Here is a 12,781-nt window from a genome sequence, read left to right as displayed (position 1 = left end):
GGGAGAGAGGGGGGAGAGAGGGGGGAGAGAGGGGGGAGAGAGGGGAGAGAGAGGGGAGAGAGAGGGGGAGAGAGAGGGGGAGAGAGAGGGGGAGAGAGGAAGAGAGAGAGGGGAAAGAAAGAGAGAGGGGGAGAGAGAGGGAGGGAGGGAGAGGGGGAAAGGAGAGAGGGAGAGAGGGAGGGAGAGGGGGAGGCAGGGAGAGGGAAAGGAAGACGGAGAGGGGGAGGGAGGGAGGGGGAAAGGAAGACAGGGAGAGGGAAGGGAGGGAGGGAGGGAGTGAGGGGAGAGAAGGAGGGAGGGAGGGAGAGGGAGATGGGGAGAGGGTCTGAGACTGACTGGTCAACTTCTTCCAGGAGCAGCGAGACAGGGAGACACGGTCAGACTGCACTGTACACCCACACACCTTCTGCTCTTGTCCTCCTCGGTTCTAACACTTTAATCAGTGAGACAAGGGAGAAATTGAGTCACCGTGGGCTCCAGGTCATGCACGCAGCTCCGTTGGAGATAGCAACGTGCTGGATCACTCCATCAGCCCGAAAACACACCATCAAAATGTAGATCGCTGGTTCCAATCGTAGCAGAAACAGATTTGAAAGAAGCAGTTTTGTGAACCGTCTTGTCGGACGTTGCCACTGATCGCGTTGTTCACTGGCACTGTCTTCTTCCATTTTTCTATCATCCATGTGCCTGTCATAGAGTCTCTTCGTCAAATAGTACCAATTCTTAACAATAAGAGACTCTGAGAACATGAATTGTAGAGTCTTTGAGAGAGAGGTTGTGGAATCAGTTCAGTGTTGTGGTGAGTGAAGTTGTCCAGGCTGGTTTCGGATCCTGAAGGTCGAGGTTAATAACTGTTTCGGAGCCTGATGGTCGAGGGTAATAACTGTTTCCGATCCTGATGGTCGAGGGTAATAACTGTTTCGGAGCCTGATGGTCGAGGGTAATAACTGTTTTGGAGCCTGATGGTCGAGGTTAATAACTGTTTCGGAGCCTGATGGTCGAGGTTAATAACTGTTTCGGATCGTGATGGTCGAGGTTAATAACTGTTTCGGAGCCTGATGGTCGAGGGTAATAACTGTTTCGGAGCCTGATGGTCGAGGTTAATAACTGTTTCGGAGCCTGATGGTCGAGGGTAATAACTGTTTCGGAGCCTGATGGTCGAGGGTAATAACTGTTTCGGAGCCTGATGGTCGAGGTTAATAACTGTTTCAGAGCCTGATGGTCGAGGTTAATAACTGTTTCGGAGCCTGATGGTCGAGGGTAATAACTGTTTCGGAGCCTGATGGTCGAGGTTAATAACTGTTTCGGAGCCTGATGGTCGAGGGTAATAACTGTTTCGGATCCTGATGGTCGAGGTTAATAACTGTTTCGGAGCCTGATGGTCGAGGTTAATAACTGTTTCGGATCCTGATGGTCGAGGTTAATAACTGTTTCGGAGCCTGATGGTCGAGGGTAATAACTGTTTCGGATCCTGATGGTCGAGGTTAATAACTGTTTCGGAGCCTGATGGTCGAGGTTAATAACTGTTTCGGATCCTGATGGTCGAGGTTAATAACTGTTTCGGAGCCTGATGGTCGAGGTTAATAACTGTTTCGGATCCTGATGGTCGAGGGTAATAACTGTTTCGGAGCCTGATGGTCGAGGTTAATAACTGTTTCGGAGCCTGATGGTCGAGGTTAATAACTGTTTCGGATCCTGATGGTCGAGGGTAATAACTGTTTCGGATCCTGATGGTCGAGGTTAATAACTGTTTCGGAGCCTGATGGTCGAGGGTAATAACTGTTTCGGAGCCTGATGGTCGAGGGTAATAACTGTTTCGGAGCCTGATGGTCGAGGTTAATAACTGTTTCAGAGCCTGATGGTCGAGGTTAATAACTGTTTCGGAGCCTGATGGTCGAGGGTAATAACTGTTTCGGAGCCTGATGGTCGAGGTTAATAACTGTTTCGGAGCCTGATGGTCGAGGGTAATAACTGTTTCGGATCCTGATGGTCGAGGTTAATAACTGTTTCGGAGCCTGATGGTCGAGGTTAATAACTGTTTCGGATCCTGATGGTCGAGGTTAATAACTGTTTCGGAGCCTGATGGTCGAGGGTAATAACTGTTTCGGATCCTGATGGTCGAGGTTAATAACTGTTTCGGAGCCTGATGGTCGAGGTTAATAACTGTTTCGGATCCTGATGGTCGAGGTTAATAACTGTTTCGGAGCCTGATGGTCGAGGTTAATAACTGTTTCGGATCCTGATGGTCGAGGGTAATAACTGTTTCGGAGCCTGATGGTCGAGGTTAATAACTGTTTCGGAGCCTGATGGTCGAGGTTAATAACTGTTTCGGATCCTGATGGTCGAGGGTAATAACTGTTTCGGATCCTGATGGTCGAGGTTAATAACTGTTTCGGAGCCTGATGGTCGAGGTTAATAACTGTTTCGGATCCTGATGGTCGAGGGTAATAACTGTTTCGGAGCCTGATGGTCGAGGGTAATAACTGTTTCGGATCCTGATGGTCGAGGTTAATAACTGTTTCGGATCCTGATGGTCGAGGGTAATAACTGTTTCGGATCCTGATGGTCGAGGTTAATAACTGTTTCGGAGCCTGATGGTCATGGGTAATAACTGTTTCGGATCCTGATGGTCGAGGGTAATAACTGTTTCGGATCCTGATGGTCGAGGTTAATAACTGTTTCGGAGCCTGATGGTCGAGGTTAATAACTGTTTCGGATGCTGATGGTCGAGGTTAATAACTGTATCGGAGCCTGATGGTCGAGGGTAATAACTGTTTCGGAGCCTGATGGTCGAGGGTAATAACTGTTTCGGAGCCTGATGGTCGAGGGTAATAACTGTTTCGGATCCTGATGGTCGAGGTTAATAACTGTTTCGGAGCCTGATGGTCGAGGGTAATAACTGTTTCGGAGCCTGATGGTCGAGGGTAATAACTGTTTCGGATCCTGATGGTCGAGGGTAATAACTGTTTCGGATCCTGATGGTCGAGGGTAATAACTGTTTCGGATCCTGATGGTCGAGGTTAATAACTGTTTCGGAGCCTGATGGTCGAGGGTAATAACTGTTTCGGAGCCTGATGGTCGAGGTTAATAACTGTTTCGGAGCCTGATGGTCGAGGTTAATAACTGTTTCGGAGCCTGATGGTCGAGGTTAATAACTGTTTCGGAGCCTGATGGTCGAGGTTAATAACTGTTTCGGAGCCTGATGGTCGAGGTTAATAACTGTTTCGGAGCCTGATGGTCGAGGGTAATAACTGTTTCGGAGCCTGATGGTCGAGGGTAATAACTGTTTCGGAGCCTGATGGTCGAGGGTAATAACTGTTTCGGATCCTGATGGTCGAGGTTAATAACTGTTTCGGATCCTGATGGTCGAGGGTAATAACTGTTTCGGATCCTGATGGTCGAGGTTAATAACTGTTTCGGAGCCTGATGGTCGAGGTTAATAACTGTTTCGGATCCTGATGGTCGAGGTTAATAACTGTTTCGGAGCCTGATGGTCGAGGGTAATAACTGTTTCGGAGCCTGATGGTCGAGGGTAATAACTGTTTCGGATCCTGATGGTCGAGGTTAATAACTGTTTCGGATCCTGATGGTCGAGGGTAATAACTGTTTCGGATCCTGATGGTCGAGGTTAATAACTGTTTCGGAGCCTGATGGTCATGGGTAATAACTGTTTCGGATCCTGATGGTCGAGGGTAATAACTGTTTCGGATCCTGATGGTCGAGGTTAATAACTGTTTCGGAGCCTGATGGTCGAGGTTAATAACTGTTTCGGATGCTGATGGTCGAGGTTAATAACTGTTTCGGAGCCTGATGGTCGAGGGTAATAACTGTTTCGGAGCCTGATGGTCGAGGGTAATAACTGTTTCGGAGCCTGATGGTCGAGGGTAATAACTGTTTCGGAGCCTGATGGTCGAGGGTAATAACTGTTTTGGAGCCTGATGGTCGAGGTTAATAACTGTTTCGGAGCCTGATGGTCGAGGTTAATAACTGTTTCGGAGCCTGATGGTCGAGGTTAATAACTGTTTCGGATCCTGATGGTCGAGGTTAATAACTGTTTCGGAGCCTGATGGTCGAGGTTAATAACTGTTTCGGAGCCTTATGGTCGAGGGTAATAACTGTTTCGGAGCCTGAAAGTCGAGGTTAATAACTGTTTCGGATCCTGATGGTCGAGGTTAATAACTGTTTCGGATCCTGATGGTCGAGGGTAATAACTGTTTCGGAGCCTGATGGTCGAGGTTAATAACTGTTTCGGATCCTGATGGTCGAGGTTAATAACTGTTTCGGAGCCTGATGGTCGAGGTTAATAACTGTTTCGGAGCCTGATGGTCGAGGTTAATAACTGTTTCGGAGCCTGATGGTCGAGGTTAATAACTGTTTCGGAGCCTGATGGTCGAGGTTAATAACTGTTTCGGATCCTGATGGTCGAGGGTAATAACTGTTTCGGAGCCTGATGGTCGAGGGTAATAACTGTTTCGGAGGCTGATGGTCGAGGGTAATAACTGTTTCGGATCGTGATGGTCGAGGTTAATAACTGTTTCGGAGCCTGATGGTCGAGGGTAATAACTGTTTCGGAGCCTGATGGTCGAGGTTAATAACTGTTTCGGAGCCTGATGGTCGAGGGTAATAACTGTTTCGGAGCCTGATGGTCGAGGGTAATAACTGTTTCGGAGCCTGATGGTCGAGGTTAATAACTGTTTCGGAGCCTGATGGTCGAGGTTAATAACTGTTTCGGAGCCTGATGGTCGAGGGTAATAACTGTTTCGGAGCCTGATGGTCGAGGTTAATAACTGTTTCGGAGCCTGATGGTCGAGGGTAATAACTGTTTCGGATCCTGATGGTCGAGGTTAATAACTGTTTCGGAGCCTGATGGTCGAGGTTAATAACTGTTTCGGATCCTGATGGTCGAGGTTAATAACTGTTTCGGAGCCTGATGGTCGAGGGTAATAACTGTTTCGGATCCTGATGGTCGAGGTTAATAACTGTTTCGGAGCCTGATGGTCGAGGTTAATAACTGTTTCGGATCCTGATGGTCGAGGTTAATAACTGTTTCGGAGCCTGATGGTCGAGGTTAATAACTGTTTCGGATCCTGATGGTCGAGGGTAATAACTGTTTCGGAGCCTGATGGTCGAGGTTAATAACTGTTTCGGAGCCTGATGGTCGAGGTTAATAACTGTTTCGGATCCTGATGGTCGAGGGTAATAACTGTTTCGGATCCTGATGGTCGAGGTTAATAACTGTTTCGGAGCCTGATGGTCGAGGTTAATAACTGTTTCGGATCCTGATGGTCGAGGTTAATAACTGTTTCGGAGCCTGATGGTCGAGGGTAATAACTGTTTCGGAGCCTGATGGTCGAGGGTAATAACTGTTTCGGATCCTGATGGTCGAGGTTAATAACTGTTTCGGATCCTGATGGTCGAGGGTAATAACTGTTTCGGATCCTGATGGTCGAGGTTAATAACTGTTTCGGAGCCTGATGGTCATGGGTAATAACTGTTTCGGATCCTGATGGTCGAGGGTAATAACTGTTTCGGATCCTGATGGTCGAGGTTAATAACTGTTTCGGAGCCTGATGGTCGAGGTTAATAACTGTTTCGGATGCTGATGGTCGAGGTTAATAACTGTATCGGAGCCTGATGGTCGAGGGTAATAACTGTTTCGGAGCCTGATGGTCGAGGGTAATAACTGTTTCGGAGCCTGATGGTCGAGGGTAATAACTGTTTCGGATCCTGATGGTCGAGGTTAATAACTGTTTCGGAGCCTGATGGTCGAGGGTAATAACTGTTTCGGAGCCTGATGGTCGAGGGTAATAACTGTTTCGGATCCTGATGGTCGAGGGTAATAACTGTTTCGGATCCTGATGGTCGAGGGTAATAACTGTTTCGGATCCTGATGGTCGAGGTTAATAACTGTTTCGGAGCCTGATGGTCGAGGGTAATAACTGTTTCGGAGCCTGATGGTCGAGGTTAATAACTGTTTCGGAGCCTGATGGTCGAGGTTAATAACTGTTTCGGAGCCTGATGGTCGAGGTTAATAACTGTTTCGGAGCCTGATGGTCGAGGTTAATAACTGTTTCGGAGCCTGATGGTCGAGGTTAATAACTGTTTCGGAGCCTGATGGTCGAGGGTAATAACTGTTTCGGAGCCTGATGGTCGAGGGTAATAACTGTTTCGGAGCCTGATGGTCGAGGGTAATAACTGTTTCGGATCCTGATGGTCGAGGTTAATAACTGTTTCGGATCCTGATGGTCGAGGGTAATAACTGTTTCGGATCCTGATGGTCGAGGTTAATAACTGTTTCGGAGCCTGATGGTCGAGGTTAATAACTGTTTCGGATCCTGATGGTCGAGGTTAATAACTGTTTCGGAGCCTGATGGTCGAGGGTAATAACTGTTTCGGAGCCTGATGGTCGAGGGTAATAACTGTTTCGGATCCTGATGGTCGAGGTTAATAACTGTTTCGGATCCTGATGGTCGAGGGTAATAACTGTTTCGGATCCTGATGGTCGAGGTTAATAACTGTTTCGGAGCCTGATGGTCATGGGTAATAACTGTTTCGGATCCTGATGGTCGAGGGTAATAACTGTTTCGGATCCTGATGGTCGAGGTTAATAACTGTTTCGGAGCCTGATGGTCGAGGTTAATAACTGTTTCGGATGCTGATGGTCGAGGTTAATAACTGTTTCGGAGCCTGATGGTCGAGGGTAATAACTGTTTCGGAGCCTGATGGTCGAGGGTAATAACTGTTTCGGAGCCTGATGGTCGAGGGTAATAACTGTTTCGGATCCTGATGGTCGAGGTTAATAACTGTTTCGGAGCCTGATGGTCGAGGGTAATAACAGTTTCGGAGCCTGATGGTCGAGGGTAATAACTGTTTCGGATCCTGATGGTCGAGGGTAATAACTGATTCGGATCCTGATGGTCGAGGGTAATAACTGTTTCGGATCCTGATGGTCGAGGTTAATAACTGTTTCGGAGCCTGATGGTCGAGGGTAATAACTGTTTCGGAGCCTGATGGTCGAGGTTAATAACTGTTTCGGAGCCTGATGGTCGAGGTTAATAACTGTTTCGGAGCCTGATGGTCGAGGTTAATAACTGTTTCGGAGCCTGATGGTCGAGGTTAATAACTGTTTCGGAGCCTGATGGTCGAGGGTAATAACTGTTTCGGAGCCTGATGGTCGACGGTAATAACTGTTTCGGAGCCTGATGGTCGAGGGTAATAACTGTTTCGGATCCTGATGGTCGAGGGTAATAACTGTTTCGGAGCCTGATGGTCGAGGGTAATAACTGTTTCGGAGCCTGATGGTCGAGGGTAATAACTGTTTCGGATCCTGATGGTCGAGGGTAATAACTGTTTCGGATCCTGATGGTCGAGGTTAATAACTGTTTCGGAGCCTGATGGTCGAGGTTAATAACTGTTTCGGAGCCTGATGGTCGAGGTTAATAACTGTTTCGGAGCCTGATGGTCGAGGGTAATAACTGTTTCGGAGCCTGATGGTCGAGGGTAATAACTGTTTCGGAGCCTGATGGTCGAGGGTAATAACTGTTTCGGATCCTGATGGTCGAGGGTAATAACTGTTTCGGAGCCTGATGGTCGAGGGTAATAACTGTTTCGGATCCTGATGGTCGAGGGTAATAACTGTTTCGGAGCCTGATGGTCGAGGGTAATAACTGTTTCGGAGCCTGATGGTCGAGGGTAATAACTGTTTCGGATCCTGATGGTCGAGGGTAATAACCGTTTCGGATCCTGATGGTCGAGGGTAATAACTGTTTCGGAGCCTGATGGTCGAGGTTAATAACTGTTTCGGAGGCTGATGGTCGAGGGTAATAACTGTTTCGGATCCTGATGGTCGAGGTTAATAACTGTTTCGGAGGCTGATGGTCGAGGGTAATAACTGTTTCGGATCCTGATGGTCGAGGTTAATAACTGTTTCGGAGCCTGATGGTCGAGGGTAATAACTGTTTCGGAGCCTGATGGTCGAGGGTAATAACTGTTTCGGAGCCTGATGGTCGAGGGTAATAACTGTTTCGGAGCCTGATGGTCGAGGTTAATAACTGTTTCGGAGCCTGATGGTCGAGGTTAATAACTGTTTCGGAGCCTGATGGTCGAGGTTAATAACTGTTTCGGATCCTGATGGTCGAGGTTAATAACTGTTTCGGAGCCTGATGGTCGAGGGTAATAACTGTTTCGGAGCCTGATGGTCGAGGGTAATAACTGTTTCGGATCCTGATGGTCGAGGTTAATAACTGTTTCGGATCCTGATGGTCGAGGGTAATAACTGTTTCGGATCCTGATGGTCGAGGTTAATAACTGTTTCGGAGCCTGATGGTCATGGGTAATAACTGTTTCGGATCCTGATGGTCGAGGGTAATAACTGTTTCGGATCCTGATGGTCGAGGTTAATAACTGTTTCGGAGCCTGATGGTCGAGGTTAATAACTGTTTCGGATGCTGATGGTCGAGGTTAATAACTGTTTCGGATCCTGATGGTCGAGGTTAATAACTGTTTCGGAGCCTGATGGTCGAGGGTAATAACTGTTTCGGAGCCTGATGGTCGAGGGTAATAACTGTTTCGGATCCTGATGGTCGAGGGTAATAACTGATTCGGATCCTGATGGTCGAGGGTAATAACTGTTTCGGATCCTGATGGTCGAGGTTAATAACTGTTTCGGAGCCTGATGGTCGAGGGTAATAACTGTTTCGGAGCCTGATGGTCGAGGTTAATAACTGTTTCGGAGCCTGATGGTCGAGGTTAATAACTGTTTCGGAGCCTGATGGTCGAGGTTAATAACTGTTTCGGAGCCTGATGGTCGAGGTTAATAACTGTTTCGGAGCCTGATGGTCGAGGGTAATAACTGTTTCGGAGCCTGATGGTCGACGGTAATAACTGTTTCGGAGCCTGATGGTCGAGGGTAATAACTGTTTCGGATCCTGATGGTCGAGGGTAATAACTGTTTCGGAGCCTGATGGTCGAGGGTAATAACTGTTTCGGAGCCTGATGGTCGAGGGTAATAACTGTTTCGGATCCTGATGGTCGAGGGTAATAACTGTTTCGGATCCTGATGGTCGAGGTTAATAACTGTTTCGGAGCCTGATGGTCGAGGTTAATAACTGTTTCGGAGCCTGATGGTCGAGGTTAATAACTGTTTCGGAGCCTGATGGTCGAGGGTAATAACTGTTTCGGAGCCTGATGGTCGAGGGTAATAACTGTTTCGGAGCCTGATGGTCGAGGGTAATAACTGTTTCGGATCCTGATGGTCGAGGGTAATAACTGTTTCGGAGCCTGATGGTCGAGGGTAATAACTGTTTCGGATCCTGATGGTCGAGGGTAATAACTGTTTCGGAGCCTGATGGTCGAGGGTAATAACTGTTTCGGAGCCTGATGGTCGAGGGTAATAACTGTTTCGGATCCTGATGGTCGAGGGTAATAACTGTTTCGGATCCTGATGGTCGAGGGTAATAACTGTTTCGGAGCCTGATGGTCGAGGTTAATAACTGTTTCGGAGGCTGATGGTCGAGGGTAATAACTGTTTCGGATCCTGATGGTCGAGGTTAATAACTGTTTCGGATCCTGATGGTCGAGGGTAATAACTGTTTCGGATCCTGATGGTCGAGGTTAATAACTGTTTCGGAGCCTGATGGTCGAGGTTAATAACTGTTTCGGATGCTGATGGTCGAGGTTAATAACTGTTTCGGAGCCTGATGGTCGAGGGTAATAACTGTTTCGGAGCCTGATGGTCGAGGGTAATAACTGTTTCGGAGCCTGATGGTCGAGGGTAATAACTGTTTCGGATCCTGATGGTCGAGGTTAATAACTGTTTCGGAGCCTGATGGTCGAGGGTAATAACAGTTTCGGAGCCTGATGGTCGAGGGTAATAACTGTTTCGGATCCTGATGGTCGAGGGTAATAACTGATTCGGATCCTGATGGTCGAGGGTAATAACTGTTTCGGATCCTGATGGTCGAGGTTAATAACTGTTTCGGAGCCTGATGGTCGAGGGTAATAACTGTTTCGGAGCCTGATGGTCGAGGTTAATAACTGTTTCGGAGCCTGATGGTCGAGGTTAATAACTGTTTCGGAGCCTGATGGTCGAGGTTAATAACTGTTTCGGAGCCTGATGGTCGAGGTTAATAACTGTTTCGGAGCCTGATGGTCGAGGGTAATAACTGTTTCGGAGCCTGATGGTCGACGGTAATAACTGTTTCGGAGCCTGATGGTCGAGGGTAATAACTGTTTCGGATCCTGATGGTCGAGGGTAATAACTGTTTCGGAGCCTGATGGTCGAGGGTAATAACTGTTTCGGAGCCTGATGGTCGAGGGTAATAACTGTTTCGGATCCTGATGGTCGAGGGTAATAACTGTTTCGGATCCTGATGGTCGAGGTTAATAACTGTTTCGGAGCCTGATGGTCGAGGTTAATAACTGTTTCGGAGCCTGATGGTCGAGGTTAATAACTGTTTCGGAGCCTGATGGTCGAGGGTAATAACTGTTTCGGAGCCTGATGGTCGAGGGTAATAACTGTTTCGGAGCCTGATGGTCGAGGGTAATAACTGTTTCGGATCCTGATGGTCGAGGGTAATAACTGTTTCGGAGCCTGATGGTCGAGGGTAATAACTGTTTCGGATCCTGATGGTCGAGGGTAATAACTGTTTCGGAGCCTGATGGTCGAGGGTAATAACTGTTTCGGAGCCTGATGGTCGAGGGTAATAACTGTTTCGGATCCTGATAGTCGAGGGTAATAACTGTTTCGGATCCTGATGGTCGAGGGTAATAACTGTTTCGGAGCCTGATGGTCGAGGTTAATAACTGTTTCGGAGGCTGATGGTCGAGGGTAATAACTGTTTCGGATCCTGATGGTCGAGGTTAATAACTGTTTCGGAGCCTGATGGTCGAGGGTAATAACTGTTTCGGAGCCTGATGGTCGAGGGTAATAACTGTTTCGGAGCCTGATGGTCGAGGGTAATAACTGTTTCGGAGCCTGATGGTCGAGGTTAATAACTGTTTCGGAGCCTGATGGTCGAGGTTAATAACTGTTTCGGAGCCTGATGGTCGAGGTTAATAACTGTTTCGGATCCTGATGGTCGAGGTTAATAACTGTTTCGGAGCCTGATGGTCGAGGGTAATAACTGTTTCGGAGCCTGATGGTCGAGGGTAATAACTGTTTCGGATCCTGATGGTCGAGGTTAATAACTGTTTCGGATCCTGATGGTCGAGGGTAATAACTGTTTCGGATCCTGATGGTCGAGGTTAATAACTGTTTCGGAGCCTGATGGTCATGGGTAATAACTGTTTCGGATCCTGATGGTCGAGGGTAATAACTGTTTCGGATCCTGATGGTCGAGGTTAATAACTGTTTCGGAGCCTGATGGTCGAGGTTAATAACTGTTTCGGATGCTGATGGTCGAGGTTAATAACTGTTTCGGAGCCTGATGGTCGAGGGTAATAACTGTTTCGGAGCCTGATGGTCGAGGGTAATAACTGTTTCGGAGCCTGATGGTCGAGGGTAATAACTGTTTCGGATCCTGATGGTCGAGGTTAATAACTGTTTCGGAGCCTGATGGTCGAGGGTAATAACTGTTTCGGAGCCTGATGGTCGAGGGTAATAACTGTTTCGGATCCTGATGGTCGAGGGTAATAACTGATTCGGATCCTGATGGTCGAGGGTAATAACTGTTTCGGATCCTGATGGTCGAGGTTAATAACTGTTTCGGAGCCTGATGGTCGAGGGTAATAACTGTTTCGGAGCCTGATGGTCGAGGTTAATAACTGTTTCGGAGCCTGATGGTCGAGGTTAATAACTGTTTCGGAGCCTGATGGTCGAGGTTAATAACTGTTTCGGAGCCTGATGGTCGAGGTTAATAACTGTTTCGGAGCCTGATGGTCGAGGGTAATAACTGTTTCGGAGCCTGATGGTCGACGGTAATAACTGTTTCGGAGCCTGATGGTCGAGGGTAATAACTGTTTCGGATCCTGATGGTCGAGGGTAATAACTGTTTCGGAGCCTGATGGTCGAGGGTAATAACTGTTTCGGAGCCTGATGGTCGAGGGTAATAACTGTTTCGGATCCTGATGGTCGAGGGTAATAACTGTTTCGGATCCTGATGGTCGAGGTTAATAACTGTTTCGGAGCCTGATGGTCGAGGTTAATAACTGTTTCGGAGCCTGATGGTCGAGGTTAATAACTGTTTCGGAGCCTGATGGTCGAGGGTAATAACTGTTTCGGAGCCTGATGGTCGAGGGTAATAACTGTTTCGGAGCCTGATGGTCGAGGGTAATAACTGTTTCGGATCCTGATGGTCGAGGGTAATAACTGTTTCGGAGCCTGATGGTCGAGGGTAATAACTGTTTCGGATCCTGATGGTCGAGGGTAATAACTGTTTCGGAGCCTGATGGTCGAGGGTAATAACTGTTTCGGAGCCTGATGGTCGAGGGTAATAACTGTTTCGGATCCTGATGGTCGAGGGTAATAACTGTTTCGGATCCTGATGGTCGAGGGTAATAACTGTTTCGGAGCCTGATGGTCGAGGTTAATAACTGTTTCGGAGGCTGATGGTCGAGGGTAATAACTGTTTCGGATCCTGATGGTCGAGGTTAATAACTGTTTCGGATCCTGATGGTCGAGGGTAATAACTGTTTCGGATCCTGATGGTCGAGGTTAATAACTGTTTCGGAGCCTGATGGTCATGGGTAATAACTGTTTCGGATCCTGATGGTCGAGGGTAATAACTGTTTCGGATCCTGATGGTCGAGGTTAATAACTGTTTCGGAGCCTGATGGTCGAGGT

Source organism: Hypanus sabinus, unplaced genomic scaffold (genome assembly GCF_030144855.1).
Source record: "Hypanus sabinus isolate sHypSab1 unplaced genomic scaffold, sHypSab1.hap1 scaffold_2201, whole genome shotgun sequence".
Classification (NCBI taxonomy): domain Eukaryota; kingdom Metazoa; phylum Chordata; class Chondrichthyes; order Myliobatiformes; family Dasyatidae; genus Hypanus; species Hypanus sabinus.
The sequence above is the reverse complement of the archived record's forward strand: the minus strand, read 5'-3'. Positions refer to the sequence as shown.